The sequence below is a fragment of the Mus musculus genome, chromosome 3 (assembly GCF_000001635.26).
Source record: "Mus musculus strain C57BL/6J chromosome 3, GRCm38.p6 C57BL/6J".
Classification (NCBI taxonomy): domain Eukaryota; kingdom Metazoa; phylum Chordata; class Mammalia; order Rodentia; family Muridae; genus Mus; species Mus musculus.
Genome location: NC_000069.6, coordinates 125,520,564 through 125,538,561, shown reverse-complemented (window position 1 = coordinate 125,538,561; position 17,998 = coordinate 125,520,564). Strand labels below are relative to the sequence as shown.

The 17,998-nt window shown below is 35.9% G+C and overlaps 1 protein-coding gene and 1 long non-coding RNA gene across 5 annotated transcripts in view; one reads left to right on the top strand and one right to left on the bottom strand.

Annotated features, from left to right (window-relative positions):
- Ndst4 (N-deacetylase/N-sulfotransferase (heparin glucosaminyl) 4) overlaps positions 1-17,998 on the bottom strand; it is a 324,323-nt gene that overhangs the window by 189,790 nt on the left and 116,535 nt on the right. The window lies entirely within an intron of this gene.
- Gm35237 lies at positions 3,854-17,811 on the top strand. The gene is made up of 3 exons (XR_376046.3): positions 3,854-4,019; positions 16,633-16,728; positions 17,750-17,811. It is a non-coding gene; the product is annotated as a predicted gene, 35237 (long non-coding RNA).

The window sequence follows — 17,998 nt, the reverse complement described above, 5'->3', positions numbered from 1 at the left end:
CAATCAGTGGAAAACATGTTAAAGTTGATGCAGTTTAGGATTTCTTCAAACGATTGGTTAGTAGTACCCATCCCACTTGCCCAAATTTGTAATATGGTCTTTTAGGACTCAAACAAACAAATAGAAATAACATAATATATAAAAATGAAATAATATATAAAAATAAAATAATTTAACAACTGCCCACTGCTTGGATAGAGGTATTTTTTGAGGCTGTACAAATTCTCTTGCATATTGTTTACTATGCAGTGCAAGTAACTAAATAAAAAAAGTTAGAATTATATTTTTAAAAAGGTCAGGGATCTGCCAGGAAGCAGGAGTGGGTGGGTTGGGGAGCAGGGCGGGTAGAGGTTATAGGGGGCTTTGCGGGTAGCATTTGAAATGTAAATGAAGAAAATATCTAATAAGAAAGAAAAAAACACTGAAAAAAATGAGTCTATATATTTAGTCACACAATCATTTAGCTGTCTTTAAGTAATCTGTACAAAGAGTATATTTTCTCTCATTCTATGGTGTGCTGTCTCAAAAGAACCTCAGTTCCAGATCAATTTTTGTTTGTTTGTTTTTTGTTTTGTTTTGTTTTGTTTTGTTTTTGACAGGGTTTCTCTGTATAGCCCTGGCTATCCTGGAACTCACTTTGTAGACCAGGCTGGCCTCGAACACAGAAATCCACCTGTCTCTGCCTCCTAAGTGCTGGGATTAAAGGCATGCACCACCACTGCCTGGCTCAATTTTTAATATTATAAAGTCCTTTAAATATATTAAGAAATTTATATGCTGGATAAATATAATCCTTTTTTTTTTGCTTAGAATTAGAAGCAACCTTTAAACAGTATTATATTCTGAGTTGGCTTAGTTTGTAAGAGCATTTGCTATTCTTTTAGAAGACTTAAGATCCATTTTAGTACTCTGTATTTGATGTCTCTAAGACTACAGGGATCTAAAGGAGCTGCCTCTTCAAGAAAGCTCAAATACCAGAATGCATCATTGGGAAAACTATTTCTGCCCTTCCTGGTAAGGTGTCTTCCTCTGTCTATTTTTCTGTGTAGGACAGGCTTCCTGTGATATCTGCCACCATGAGCACAGTCAACTATTGCCCAGTTGTCTTCTCTTGCTTAATCTCCAGAAACATTACTTGGACACATGCAGCTTAGAATTGTTTTTCATAGCATGATAATCAGTCATGAGTTCCACGTATTTTTGTTATTAAATTTTCTTGTAACTATATTTAGCTTCAAAATATTTCCTGAGCACAAAAGTCACCGCATCTCAGACAGAAAGTCTATATTCCCCTTAATAAAAATATTCCACACATATACAGATGCACATCACTAGCTTTAGAACTCTGTGACAGACTTGAAGAGTCTTGAGCTATGATGATAAAACTCAGACACTCCTGGAATAATTTGACAGTTGTGTTTTTCCTATAAAAGTGCCACTAAATATGCCTAGAACCACAGAGGAATTCTGTAGATGATAGGTATTTGAAATTTTAATTTCAAACTCTCTTTTTCCTGGTACTTTATTCTAAATGAAAAAAGAGACAAATGTCTTCCATTTCTTGCCAGCATTCTCCAAAATCACAGAGAATACACAGCTGTATGTAGTCATATGCAGACATGCAGCAAATGATTGACATGTTACCAGTGGTTTGAATAAAAAATAACCTTTAGCATCAATGTGTCACATATATTACATAGAATACTTATGATAGGCAGTATGATAATAAATACATGTTTTACTTTATTTTATTTGTTTGTTTTGTTTTAAGACTGAGTCTTTATATGTGCACTATGGTGCACTCAAACGCCATAGTTTTGCAGGCTATCCTTGAATTCATAGCAGTCCTGCCTCAGTGCAATGCAGGCATGTGTCAATGTATCTATCATAAACATATACAACATATAATATGATGGCTAAATTTGTATTGCTTTTGAATAAGAGTATGTTTTAAAATATATCTTTGGATTAATAGAGAAGTAAATAGGAAGAAACTATTAAAATGTTATCATCATGAGTGTCTTGTCTGTGTTATATTATAATGCAGTCAAAATTTTAAACTACACTATTTTATTAATAGTAACACAATTTGGATAAACAGATTAGAAAAAAAAATGGGAATGAGTGGGTAGGGAAGTGGGGGGAGGGTATGGGGGACTTTTGGGATAGCATTGGAAATGTAATTGAGGAAAATATGTAATAAAAAAAAAGAAATATCAGATTAAGCATTTCAAAAAAATTACCTGTAGGAAATTAGAAAAGGAATAAACTTCAGCATGTACGGTTGAATCACCAACATAACCATTACTAGAGAAATTCTAATTTTGTCATTACTGTGGCACAATATCAGGATTTAAAAGCTACAAACATACTGAGGCATTTACTAGAAGCTGATTTGTAAGTAAGCACATTTAGCCTCAGGGTCAAAGTCTAACCTAACTAAACAGCTTAAATATTGCTTCCCTCAGGACTTGCACTTCCACAAACATCCTTTAGGGCTCCTTCTTCTAAGCAAACTTCTCAGCAAAACTTCTAAGTTCTCTGCCTCCTACAATACACTCGTCTACCCATGTATCAAGGTCTCTATGCACTGCAAGCGAAACTCTTTCATCTTATTTCATCTTAATGCTTGTTCATCTTATTTTAAACTAAATAAATATTTGAATATGTATTTTAATATAATCTAATATTTTAAAATTTTTTCTTATGATACACAATTGAACATTTGACAACACTGTATTCATATATATGCATCTTTACATTTGTTTCTAAGATTCTTTTCCAAAGGCTATCAAGTTGGGAATCACTTTATATATGTCTGTTTATTTATTGTTTTATGTTCAAATAGTGTAGAATTTTCTCATTACTGTGCAAGCAGGAAAAAGGTAACAAGCACTTGTAGAATTTTTTCTAAAATATGAAAAGACATCTTTACATATATAGAGCTATGATTCTTATAGACACTAAGGCACAAATACACACTATGTGTATTTTAAAATGGGTTTTTCATGCACATGGTAAACCAATTATATTTTGTGGGGGATCTTGCTACCTCTCTGCCTAACAAAAATAAAGTTGATTCTGTAAGATTTCCATCACTCCTAATTCTGTATTACATTAAATGATATAAAATGTTTCTTAGGTCTAATTGACATTCATATTTATCATAAGACAGTCTCTGTCACTTGATCATCACTGACTACTTTACAAGCTTCAACTTCCCTGAGGAAGGAAGTCTGTATAACAGTCAACAAAAGCAATAGATATTAAAGGTAATGACATACAGTCCTGCTTCTCTCCAAACACGGGCAACACTGAAGCTATTTCTATGTGAATAATATCCTTTATTCTGATATATCTATGTATTTTAAAGTATTTTTACATATATATTGTTATTTAAATTTAAGAATTTCAAATAGATGGAGTATGTCACTATACTTACATATTCAAGTGACCTTTAAATAACTTATATTACCCAGCTGTTCAATGTGCTCCATATTCAACTTTGGACACTAACAAAAAGCCCTTCATTTACGAGTTTATCTTCCAGAGGGTAGCACAGATGGTAAACAAATGATCTAATAATGTATAAAAATGGGGAATGTAGTGGTTAAGACATTAGAGACTTGTTAAGCAGAGAAATGATGTTGAGAAATTACATCTTAATGTTCAGTGAGGTTTTGAACAATTGACTGGTTGAGAACAAGTTGCAAGAAGAAAATGCTTTAAAGAGAAAGACAATTTGTCCAGTTGAGAGATGAGAGCAGCAAAGTGTATGTGAAAGTGGGAGGGAAGTGATAGAATTTGGAATACAATTTACAGATTATGACTCTAGAATGCTGACTCTCAAATGTTGACTTGAGAGCAGGTCAGGCCATGAGAGAATTCAATGTAGTGTGATCACTTATGGATTCATTTGCAGAATTTGTGCTTCAGAATAACTATTTTTGTAAACTTCCTTCCACCTTCTGTGAGTGTCCAGGAATAATTTTTCTTCAAGATCTCCAGGACATCATATGGTGAGTTAGTTTTAACTACATAATGCAGGTGTTCCTAATCTATCAAATTAATTTTGGCTATCTTTTCTGTCTTTTTTAAAATAAGAATTAAAATCTTTCTTATACGATCAGTATTCATTAAGAAAATAAGTTTAATTTGAAAAAGTTTAATAAAAAGGGAAAAATTCTTAAAAATGCATATGAATTGAAATATGGCCCAAATTATGTTTCTTATTTAAGAAGTATAATAGGATCTTATTTAGATGAAATACATTGAACAAAATGACTAAATTTCTCTAACAAATCTAAAAACATGGGGAGTAGAAACCTTATTATTAGGAATATCTTTTTAAACATTGTGATATGGAATCAGGCTTTAAAGGAATGTCTAATATTAACTGGACTATTGAGTAAAATTCCTAGTTATTATATTCCTAGCTATAACATTTAGTATGTTGCAAAACGGCTAACACTAGAGTTTGGAGGATGAGACTCTTCATTCAGTAAAATGGAAGCTCTTTAAAATATAGGAATTTCTTACTTACATGATAGCTCGCCTACTTGGATGACATCAGAGTCATTGTCTCTTTAGTGCACATCTCTAACTGTGGCATGAACACAATCAAAGATAACTAACATCTTAGAGTCCATAATTTTTCACACTAATATCTACAGTTACCTTTAGAGATTTTTCATCATCTTTATTCTACTAATTATTGCACCTATTAATCAAGGCATATATTTTTCTATAATCTCAGGTTAATTACCAACACCTCACATTTACATAATACATTTTCGGGGGACCATTTCCGTGGCAACATTTCATGGCTAATAGGAAGCAATTTGCTTTCTTTTATTAACTGCATTAAAACTTCATGCCCAAGACATCATCGACGGTAAACATTTGATTCTGCTCAAATTTAATGCGCCGAGGCATTTTGCTGTGCCGTATTAGGTTTATTTATGTGCTGTGTTCTGCATTGTTAGCTGCTAATGAGACTTCAGCTCTTATTGCTCTAAGGCCTGAGCACTAACCTCATTTTAATGAGTTCATTATTTGCTGTCTTCTGAAAGGAAGACAACAAATTTTCCTTTTAATTAAAGGTCAAAACACCTCTGGCAAAGGAAAGGGAAGAGGTTATCAAACCTTCAAGAAGTTGAGCGATAGCTCTTTCAGTTTTCTGAGCTAAGCAAAGTCAGTGTGGACTAGGGTGGACAGTGATTTTTTTTTTCCAAGAATGTAGACAGCTCATCAATCCCTAGGGACCTAAGTGCGAGAAAATTGAGGACAAATGAAAACGCTACAACATGATACCTAGCGTGCTAAGTCTTTGTAGAAAATGAAAGTCAGGCAAAGTAATTAAAGAGGCTTTACTCTTTACCAAAAGGGTGCATGTGGATCAATACCACTGCAGGAGAAAAATTCCTATTTGCATGACGAATGAGTTATGGAGTAGAGAGAGCATATGCCACATTAATTCAGACAAGATAAGTTATTTTGACTATTTTATCATAAAGTGACTCAAGTGTCAATCATTCTTTTAAAGAAACTGCTTTTGAATGATGTAAACAATTATATGACTCCATTAAGGATATATATATATATATATATATATATATATATATATATATATATATATTCAGAAGAAATAAGCTTTTAAGTAGGGGTACCTTTGGGGATATCAGGGTATAATAAAGCACTAACTTCAGAATAAAGCTGGATGTCACTAGCATAAGATCTATCATAGCAGAAAGTATAAGCCAGATAATTATGGAAATTTTAGTACAAACAGCATCAAGAAGTATAAGCATAGTAATCAGGTGGAATGGCTTCATTTAAGATATCTGTTTCCTCTAAAAAGCAAATTGTTTCTTGTTTGTTTGTTTGTTTGTTTTTATGATGGCATAGTCATTCTTTACGTGAGTAATGTGATTTTCGTAAGTTGTTTTCTAGCGAAAACTTGGTTTTTGTGGTAATGGGAGTTGAATCCAGATCCTCCCACAAACATTCTGCCCCTGAGCTGCATCAGAAGACCAGGACTCAAAATGTTAGAAATATTGCTTCTATGTTTTCACAAAAAAAAAATGCAAAACTGATACACAGAGCTCTCATGTGCCCAGTACTTACTGCATTATACAACATTAGTGAGGACTCTTGTCATAATTGCTAGGATATATTGATATATGTTTAGATTTCTTAACTTATTCGTTGCTTTACCATGTGTTTTCTAATGCTCCTTTCCTGCCTCAGACCTAAGATGTCGCTTTGCACTTAGTTGCTCTACTTCCTTTGGCAACTCTTGGATGTGAGATTCCAAGTGAAATTGAAATTTTTATAGCAGTTTTAGAATTACAGCAGAGAGAGAGAGAGAGAGAAAGAGAGAGAGAGAGAGAGAGAGAGAGAGAGAGAGAGAGAGAGAGAGAGAGAGAGAGAGAGAGAGAAGAAATAGCATTTTTTTTCACGAATCCCCAATTTCCAACACCTTCTTGTCTTTTGTATTCACATTTTTCAATATAGTGGCCTATTTGATTCAAATGACCTGGGTATATTAATATTACTATCACCATTAACCAATGTCCACAATTTAATTAAAGTTAACTTATTATGCTGCATATTTCATAGATTTGGGTAAATGTTTAAGGTCACACAGCCTTCACCACTACTTGCTTCATTCAAAGCATAAAGAAAATAGAGACTAGTACATATCTACAATGTAGATTAACTTTCTGCTCTTAAAGTCCACTGAACTCCACTGAGCCATTCCTATCATTCTGACAGCATCTGTCCTTTCCTTGTGTACGTAGCTGGCATTTAGTTGCCACTTGGTACAATTATTCAGTCTGTACTTATAAAGATTGGCTTCTTATATTTATCAATGTTCATTACAGTTCTTTCCACTCTCTTCCTGGCTGGATCGCTCATTTACTTTTATCACAGAGGAACATTCCATTGTCTGGATGAATCTTGGTTCCCTTTGTATCCATTGGCCTCTTGAAGGACATCTTGGTTACTCTCCAGTTCTGGTAATTTTCAATAAAGGTGCTATAAACATTTGTATAAAAGCACTTGTATGGATACAAAACTCAAACTCATTTGGGCAAAACCAGAGTGTATATTTAGATTGTATGATGAGGCTACATTTAGCTTTGTTAGAATCATATAAGCTATCTTCCAAAATCAAGTTGGAATTCTGCATGCAAAAGAAATAATTCTCTGCAGAACAACAACAAAACTGACTAAAAGTCTATAGAATATGAGGGACTAGAATAGATGAAGATACTTGTTGGATACAAATTATGGGAAATAGTGGGGCAAAGTACAATTACAGAAAATTCCTCTCTCCCTCTCCTTTTCCCTCCCCCTCCTGCCCTGTCCGTGTGTGTGTGTGTGTGTGTGTGTGTGTGTGTGTGTGTGTGTGTGTGCATGTGCATGCTCGTGGACATATATCCACCATAGTACACATATAGAGATAAGAAGACAATTGGGATTGAAGTCATCAAGTTTATAGACAAGTTACCTTCATGCCTGAGCTATTTTTCCTGCCCATGTACTTGGATATGTTTAGAACAGAAAACAAATCTGAGTTTTAAGGATGGACATTCAATTCCTAATATAAGCTAATCCAAAAAGCAAATGAATGCTATTTTATAGTGAAAGTGTACCCATTTGTAATATTAACAATTTTGATGATCTAGTACTGGGACCTCATAGCCACCAAACACTTTCTGAATTGTCTTTAAGACATGAATATTTATCTTATAGAACCATGTGCTTATGTTCCTATAAGTATTTGTACCATTAACACATTATACAAAATGAACTTGAACAAGTGAAAAGTATTAAACCTGTTATTAACATCATAATACCTGCTTAGTGGTAATATGGGTTATGTATTAGCTGAAAGAAGATTAAGTGAATGTCTCTGATTTCATTGGTTACCATTGAAATCTAAAATGTGACTTGACTGATAAAGTCTGCACCATAGACCTGGAAAAACCTAGTTGTGTTTTCTGGCTTTCTCTTCTACAGGTACGTGTTTCTTTGAATTTGCATCATCAGTGCTGTGCTTAGTCATTAGTTTATTCTGAGGAAGTTTTAAAACTACTTTCTTCTTATGTAAAGGCTAATTAAATCAAACTAGTTCTTGAAGTCTGTAAATGCCTTTGGCCTGCCTAATAAAGTACAATATATAGCAATTATCTGAAAGTGAAACTTTGACAGAGTTTGTTACTGTCAAGCCTGGTTACTGTGACACTTCCACTACCACCTAAAGCTGCTGCTCATATAGTCTGCTTAGGGGAGATTTTATAATATTAAAATCTAGTGGAACATCATTATTCATCAGTGCTAAATATTATTTTAGGCAGTGTTTTTCTTAGCTTTAGATGAACACTAATCAACATCCTAGCACTTCGTTACTGCATGCAAGTAATCTGTCTTATATTTAATATATATTGAGGTAGGGTATACTTCTTAGTGTTTTTCTTTTTCCCTGTTGCTGTGATAAATTGCTCTGACAAAAGCAGCAACACAATTGAGAAAGGAATAGCTTTGGCTTACAGTTCCACAGAGTATAGTCTTTCATGGCAGTTAGGACATAGCAGTACGCTAGGACATCATGGCTGCAGGATCAGGAGCCTAGCTGTACACATTGTATGCCTGCTCAGAAAGCATAACAGAAACAGGAAGGGCAGGTGGGCTATAAAGACTAGGACCTGAGTGATGCACTTCCTCCACCAAGAACCTTCTTATGAAAGATTCCATAACCTCTGAAGTAATGTCACCAGCTGATATTCATAAGATCCTTCACTTCAAGCTACAGGATACATTTCACTATTAAATTACAACAGCATGCCAGACCTCCGTCTAGTAGTCCACATTACAGCAAACTTAAAATCGTGACAAGTTAAAGTATATGGGGTTGTGGATGAGTCCTTCCACTAGCTTTTCTGTCCCTTTGGCTCCTTCATTGCTTCATGTGTAAAATGCAGAAATAATAACATTCACACCATGATGGGAGGAAAACCTATATATATTCTACTCCTAAAGGAGCATGCTATGAATAATATATATTGTACAACAAACCTTAATAGTCATAACACCTTGTTACAGTTAGGTAAAGAATTCATCTGATATCATGCATGATCTAGGTTTATGCAGTAATATTGATCTGTAGAACAGTGACAATGTTGCATATATATGCTTCAGCCATTTAGCCTTTCCTTGATTCTGCCAGTTCTGCATATGAAAACTCTGATGAAGAGTGTTCTCTACATCAGCTGATGATTAATTTCCTTTTGGTATATATTAAAGCCCTCCCTTTTGCTCTTAGGATAGTAATGCACAATATTAGAAATGCATTTCATGTGAGTTAATATGATTATTGTTATTTTAAAAATAATAATGCAAGGTCATTCCCTGGAAAGAAACTGTTATAGGAAATCTAGTACATTCGACAAGATACAATTTGTAAAACACATGAAACTCAAGAAGAACAAAGACCAAAGTGTGGACATTTTGCCCCTTCTTAGAACTGGGAACAAAACACCCATGGAAGGAGTTACAGAGACAAAGTTTGGAGCTGAGATGAAAGGATGGACCATCTAGAGACTGCCATACCCAGGGATCCATCCCATAATCAGCCTCCAAACGCTGACACCATTGCATACACTAGCAAGATTTTGCTGAAAGGACCCTGATATAGCTGTCTCTTGTGAGACTATGCTGGGGCCTAGCAAACACAGAAGTGGATGGATGCTCACAGTCAGCTATTGGATGGATCACAGGGCCCCCAATGGAGGAGCTAGAGAAAATACCCAAGGAGCTAAAGGGGTCTGCAACCCTATAGGTGGAACAACAATATGAACTAACCAGTACCCCCCGGAGCTCCTGTATAGCTGCATATGTATCAGAAGATGGCCTAGTCAGCCATCATTGGAAATAGAGGCCCCTTGGTCTTGCAAATTTTATATGCCTCAGTACAGGGGAACGCCAGGGCCAAGAAGTGGGAATGGGTGGGGAGGGAAGGGGGAAGGGGAGGGGGGACTTTTGGGATGGCATTGGAAATGTAAATGAAGAAAATACCTAATTAAAAAAAATATATATGGAAGTTATGCTCCTTCAGATCATGAAATTGTTTAATTTTGATAGCTTCAACTTGGTTAATAATTAATTTTTGTTTTATTTTTTAATATTAAAAACTAATATTTGGTTTTTTTACTTTGTACGGATGATTACCTATGAATCTAGTTCCATATTTTCACAAAAATACTATCACTGTAAGATCAAACATGGCCATAGTTCTTAATAATGAAATCTTCTCTGGCCTTGTCTAGTACTCTAACTTGTCATGGATCCTTTCATTACAGAAGGTTTAATAATTTCTATCATATAATTTACTTATTAAATATTAATTTCAATCAAAATACTACAATGATGGTTGGACCCAAGTTCCTTCTCCATACCTCTCCCCTCTCCCCATCCCTTCCACCTCTTTCTTCACTTTTTCCTCCATTCTTTTGTTCTTCTTCTCTCCCATTGCATATAGTTCACAATGCTACAACAATACTTCTAACACAGCTCTACTCATATGTAGAAATGAGAGGTAGTCATGTTTGACATCTGTAGAAATCAAATACTAGGATGTAGGTGCTCAACTTTCAACATCCCCAGAGGAAGATATTAGAGTGCAGCTATGATTATCCAGATCTGATCAGCTGAATGAAACCCACCTCAGCTATGCATTGTTTTTCCTTTAGTCGCTGAGCCACTGTACCTCACTAAGTAGTTGGGCTCACTGTGTTATATCGTCATGATAAAAGAAGAAAAATTTGAAGACTAATATCAGTTTGAGAAACACTTTGAACTTCTGAACCCCCCCCCTGGTTTTGAAAGCTTTCATTTTACTGGATAAGTAATCAACAAGCAAAGATTACGTGTAGATGATGAATTAATCAGACAATGACAGGTAAATGAAGAAAGTTATCAGATTTCCTAAATATCTGAAGAAAATCATGAATGTGTTATCTCATCTTGATCATGTAAGTCATTTTAAGATATCTCTGAAGTTCTGTCTGATTAGTAACTACTGTAGGTTGTAGAAGTTGATGGAGTAATTTTAGACTGATTGTTTTAATTCACCCAAATTTCTCCCTAAAATATCATAGCAACATTTTTTTCCACTTTTTAAGGATTTTTACCTAATCTGGGCAGTAATATAATGTAATTACAAAGTATCTCTTTAATGACATTGGGGAACAAAGCCAGAGGTGTCCTCCCACTCTCCCCAGGATTGCAAACACAAATAAATATATCAAATATTTAAAATGTTATGGTGATACATATCTGACTTTTTGTTAAGTAATTAGATGTATAGTATGATATCACTTGCCTGTTTTTTAACAAGTGTTACCTCTGCCATTTCCACTTAGAATTAATGAAGACAAAAAGCTTTTTGATGTCTCTTTTATGTTAACGGATTCATTGTCACAAGGCAGGCATGTAGAATTAACTATCACACTGTTAATTTAATACACACTGACAATATGTGCACATATAGACTCATTGCTTCTTTTCCAGCGCACTTCATCCAGAAAACTCCAAAAAAATGAGAAAGTACATGAACTCTGGCATATTTCTATGAATTTTATTTTGGATTTTGTGAAACAAATTTCTCAACTTTAATTGGAGTGCTTCTGTTTTTATTCCCTGTATTACATGTTTGAATTTTACAGATGTCTTTACAAATGTCTCTACAGTTTATTTTATGAGGTAAAATTGTACTGCTTTTGGATGCTAAAATTATCTTACAGTAGATTTAAAGTAGGGACTCAAAGTGGCTGACAGCTCATGTGTATTCTGAATCTTGGTGTGCCAATTTAAAAGTGAGAAGAAAGATCTTTTCCTAATATTCAATAAAATATATGAATGAAAGAACATATGAAAATCATAAGTTGTGTCCATGACCTTAGGAAATAAGAAATTGAAATGATTATCAGATTGCTCAAAGAACAAGTTCAAACTAGAGTAGGTACCACTGTTTGGTAGTTAAATATTAACAAGTTTGAATGGGAGGGGGTAGACTTATCCTCATCATCAACAGTTTTTTAAGTTTCCTATAGATTGCAGCTGTAGGAACCTATGCATTGGAACATATGCATGGGACTAGCGTGAGACTCCAGCTCTGAGAGTAGCTGTGACATCCTAAAACTGGCCTGCAAGGCTAATCATTCATTATCTAACCCTGGTTCAGGAGCCCTAACTGTTTCAACTTTACAGTCTAGTAAAATGTTTTACATATCACTGCTCCTTCTTGTAAGAGTCAGACTAAATAGGCCTGTCAATTGCCTAGACAAGAATATGTCTCTAGGGAAAGCTGTTTGATACAAAGGCCTTAAAAATATGAAACCCATCTCAGATGTTGTGATTCTGGGCTTATGCTTGGCTCATGGGACCTTGTTGAAATAAGTGTGGCCCTGTCAGAAGACGTTTGTCACTGTGTAGTCAGACTTTGAGGTCTGCTGGTGCTCCAGCTATGCCCATTGTGGAAGAAATTCTCTCCTTGTTGCCTGCGGGTAGACAGGTCTCTTTTTGGTTGCCTCCAGACCAAAATGTAGAACTCTATGCACTATGTCTTTATGTCACCCTATGCACTATGTCTGCCTGCAAGCTGTCCTGCTTCTTTCCCATGATTCTGATAATGGACTGAACCTCTGAAACTGTAAGCCAGCCCCAACAAATGTTTGCTTTTATAAGAGTTGCTTTGGACATTCTGTCTCTTTACAGCAAGAAAACCCTAAGACAGATGTACATAAGTACCATGACCTTTTTGGCTACTGGCTGCTCCCATTCTGCAAGGGAGCTCTGCCTGCAATGGTCCATTTGGTCATCACCTACTCTCAGGCCCTGAGAATGTTTTGCTCTGCAATAGTCCTTTGTCAGTGTGCACTCTCAACCACTGAGAGTGTTCTGTTTTGTATGGCCTCTTTGATCTCTATTCAGTCCATCCCTTTAAGGCAGTTCATATCTGTGTCTTTTCTAAGTTTTCAGTTGTATTCAAAGGACCAGCATATTAAAGAGAGGCAGGAAAAAAATTCTATTGATATCAGAATTCTGTTTTCCTATCTTCTTATCCTACTATTATATTGTATTGCATTGATTCCGCATCTGTGCTTACCTGTATGCACAAGGTCTTTTTGTTCACCACAGATGCGGAATCCATTTCTCGATCATCCGTCTGGTTTCCCCTCTCTTTTCAGCCTGGTTTACCTCTCAGGGGTAACCCAGTTCATTTTAGCCACGGCCCAGTTTCCAACAAGGAATCTCTTAAATTGTTGGGATCTTGGGACTAAGTTTACTACTATCTGAATACTTTTTCCCCAATGTGCTGTGTTTAAATATGGCTAAAGTAAAATGATCTGGGCCAGACTTTAGAAGTCTTGGTCCAGCACAGTAAAATCGGGCCAAGCTGAGTTTTATTCTTACCTTGCCCTGATAGTTTTTTAACCCTGACTGCTATAAAGCCTGCAGGTGGGACTCATATCTTTAACTGCATATGTAGCAGAGGATGGCCTAGTTGGTCATCAATGGGAGGAGAGGGCTTTGGTCCTGTGAAGGTTCTATGCCCCAATGTAGGGGAAGGCTAGGGCCAGGAAGCTGGAGTGGGTGAGTTGGGGAGGAGAAGGAGGGGGAGAGGATAGAGGATTTTCAGAGAGGAAACTAGGAAAGGGGATAACATTTGAAATGTAAATAAAGAATATATCTAATTTTTAAAAAAAGCCTGCAGGGGAATCGACACATATGGCTAACTGTACTTTTTTTGTCTAAAAATTATTTTCAATGTAAGAATCCTTTATTTAATTTTATTTGCATTTTTACTTTGAGATCTTCACATATACAACATTCCTCCCTTCCATTTCTACCCCCCAAAATCCTCTCATATACCCCTTCTTGCTCTCTTTCAAATTCATGGCTTTCCCGTCATTAATTATTATTGCATGAATAAATGTCTATGTTTATACTTTTAAGTGACCGAAACAGAGGAAAGGCCTTTTAGGGGCTGAGTTGTCAACTCTGTTATTTCTTATATGCTGTCTTCTGAATCGGGTACTTGGCTCTGAATCAGGCCTAGCCCCTTGCCTATACCAGTCAGAAAAGATGCTCATCTGGGAATCAAATAAACATCCCTCATTTTTATTATGACAAACTCCTTAGGTTATTTAAACAAGGCCAATATTAAAAATCCAATTTTCATTCAGTAAGCATTCCTCCACTAGTTTAAATTGAGAACTCAAATTACTTGCCAGTGAGCTTCTCTTTATTCAAGCAAAATTAGAAAATGACTCTGGAGAATCCAACTTCCCTGTGCTTATAGATGGTTCATAGACCAAAATACAAAAGTCATGTCTTGAAGAAAGAACTACCTGGTTTTACTACAGTGAATCCTTAAAAAACAATGATGCTTCAAGGTGTTGTATTGCATAGACACTTCAGGCACCTATGGAGCTGCCTCCTGACCCAGCCACATGTCTGTAACTGGGTAAACGTTTATAGCACAGACAGAATCATGGACAACTTTTTCATGTCCTTCCATCTTCCATCTTATCCAAGGTGATGCCTTAACTCGCTGGCTAGTGAATAGGATTTCACTTGTTGCATTGGGCTTTTGCATGACTAGGACAATTTCTGTTTGCACTAAGTCCTACCAAGAATGGTCTTCCTCCCAAACAACTTGTAAAACACATTTACATAATGTTGTTCTTGTGTATGCTCTCAAAGAGAATTACTTTGCTTCCATATTATTTTTTTTCTGCTTCCCTTAAAATATTAGGTCATCAGTGGAAGTCACAGAGACGAAGCAAAGACCAGAAGGGGGTATGATTCTCACATCCCTAGAGGAAGAGTTGATCTGTCAAATATGTGTTAGTGTTAAACGTTATCAACAACTGATAAGCACATCTTGGCACAGTGTGAAGCGAGTCAGTTTTCAGACAGATTTTGTTTTTCAGTGTAGTTGAAAAATAATCGGCCATATTGTTGTTCAACTAATCTGATATATAAGATACAAAGTCTCACTGTGCTGTCCAGGTTGCTGGATTCAATCAATTCTCCTGTCTCAGTCTCCTGAGCTGCTGATGCTGTAAACATGAACCATCACACTAGGTTTTGTCCAAGTCCTCTGAATGCCAGCATAATTACTACACCCAATCAAGGCTATTAGGGTGAGATCAGACAGATAGCAATGTTGGTGGGATTGTTCTTGAGTTCTGGCAAGACAGCCAGACCTTGCATGGAAGGAGGATGCTTCATTTGTCTTCATGCTTCCCACATGGTTAAACATGCAAGATAGTTTACTTTAGTCCATAAAAGCAGGTCTTCAGGTGTAGTGAATATTTTACACACTCAGAGAGACAATCTGATTTATGACAAAAATGATTCTGTAGTTGATGTTCTTTGTTGCCCCCATTACTGCCTTCAAAAACCCCAATTCTGAGCCAGTGAAATGGCTCACATGGTATAGACACTTGTTGCAAACCCTGAGACCTAAACTCAATATCTAGGACCCATGTGGAGAAGAGTAGAACTGACTCCTAACATGTCAACTGGTCCTGAGGTAAGTGCACCTCCAAACTCAATAAACACATACATGCATATACACACTGTCTTAGGGTTTCTATGGATGTGTCAAAACACCATGGCCAAAAAGCAAGTTTGAGAGGTTTATTCAGTTTATACTTCCAAATTGCTGTTCACATTGAAGGAAGCAAGGACAGGAACTCAAATAAGCCAGGATCCGGATGCAGGATCTGATGCAGAGGACATAGAGGGATGGTGCTTACTCAATTGCTCAGTGTGCTATTTTATAGAACCCAAGGGATGGCATCACCCACCATGTGCTGACCCATTCTGCATTGATCACTAGTTGAGAAAAGGTCTTACACCTGGATCTCATGGAGGCATTTCCTCAACTCAGGGTCCTTTCTGATTATGTGGGCTTAGGTCAAGTTCACACACACACACACACACACACACACACACACACACACACACACAACTGTGTTTTCCAGTTCTGAGTGTTAAACATTTTTTCATTTTGAAGAGGAATAAAATGTTTACTATAAGTAATAAACTACATTAGAAATATGTCATCTATGATACATAGAATAATATGGTATGTTTCAATTGTCATCTGTGGTTATCCTTCAGTGGTAATAACTTTAAGTAGTTTGATCGATGGAATTGATCATCTTTGGACTGGAATCCTATACTTAGCAGACCTGGAGATTAATCTTTTCTAGCACCAATTTTTACCTCTGCTCTGCTTTCTACTATGTCTTTAAGTCTAAGAATTTTTGCCACTGTCTATTAAACTTCATGTGTGTGTTGCTGGATGCAATGGTGATGATTCACACTCCAATTTTCTGTCTGTAAAGCAAGTATCCTGTATCTGTAGCTTGTTCTGGGCATCACCTTGTCTTTCATGCAGTGGATTCTATGGAGGCTTTAAAATATATCTTAATGGAAAGACTCACTTCTAGCTTGGAATACAAGTTGAAAATGGAATCCCTAAAGTGCAGGATGTGGAGGTCATGGCTCATATTGTATGACCCCCATTTACTATTCCCTGGGTTGCAGGACTCTGGCGGAACATTTTCTTCACCCCTACTGAGGCCCACAGGGAAAACATTGTAAAGGAAAGGCACTAGGGAGAATTCAAAGATATCTTCCAGGGTAAGTGCAACAATTCAGCTTTCAGCTTCATTGCTCCTAAGCACATCATCAAAATGACATTGCTGATGGGGGTGGGTAGTCTGACTGCTGTTTCACCACCAGAGAGCTTCCTTTTTTTGATTTACCTACAAACTTTGATAATGTCTCAGTATTGCGTTCTTTTACTTAGAAAAATAGCCCATATTACCTTTGTTCTTTGGTTAAGTGGCCCTGCTTGGCCAAGAAATATCTCCTAGGTTTTTCATATCAATATGTCCAAACCTTCTTTAAGGAGGTTTGGCTCATTTACAAACTCCAAAGCAAGGTATTGTTTGCTTGATGCTATAACATGAGTCAAAAATTTTGAGATAAATTGATAATATAACTTATTTGCTACCATAACATAAAACACTTGGGAAAATAAACTTTTATCTTGTTCATTGTTAGGTCACCAGTACTGAGACTCATTTCTGGTACATACCAATTGTATAATGTCTTTCTTTTATTCAGTAGGTAGATAAGTATACTATTTTGAATTATGTCTTATAAAAATATTTAAATATTTGATCATTTTCTTACATGAAGCAATTGAGAAAGCCATATACTGTGTCTCCTAACAATAGATAACAAATGACTTACATGAAAATAACAGGCTTAATAACATGATATATATGTTAGTGCACCATATGATTATGAGAGAGAGATAAAGAATATCATCTAGTGAAACAAAAAATATATACACAAAGGTATACAATTATTAAATTTTATAAATATTCCAAAGCCCTCTACTACTATGATATTATTTGTTGCTGAAGCAGATGTGATCAACTGATTTATTTAACTTATCCCAACCTCCCATGGGCACCTTCAGAATTAGGATTTCAGAATTTTTCATGTTTACTTTTTTCTTTTTAAAGAAAAATAGGAACTCACATCATAGAATTGATGTTTTAAAACTTGACATTTTCTGTTACCCCACTACCCCCCCCCACAAACACACTTTGTACTAATAATGGCATCTTCACTTTTCTTATACCCTTAGGGTATTAGTGGGACACTTAATGCCTTCCTGTCCAGGTATTGGATGAATATACATTCAAACTGGATTGAATACATTCTTACTCAGAAATCTCATTTGATGATGACCCAGACTCTCAAGGTTTCATCTGATGACCCAGTTGAACAATGCAACAGAGTTCATGGTCTTCCCCCAAATAAACAATTTGCAGTCATCTTGTTTTAAGGTGTGTTTTATTCCATTGCTGCACTTTACATAAATAGATGAGATATC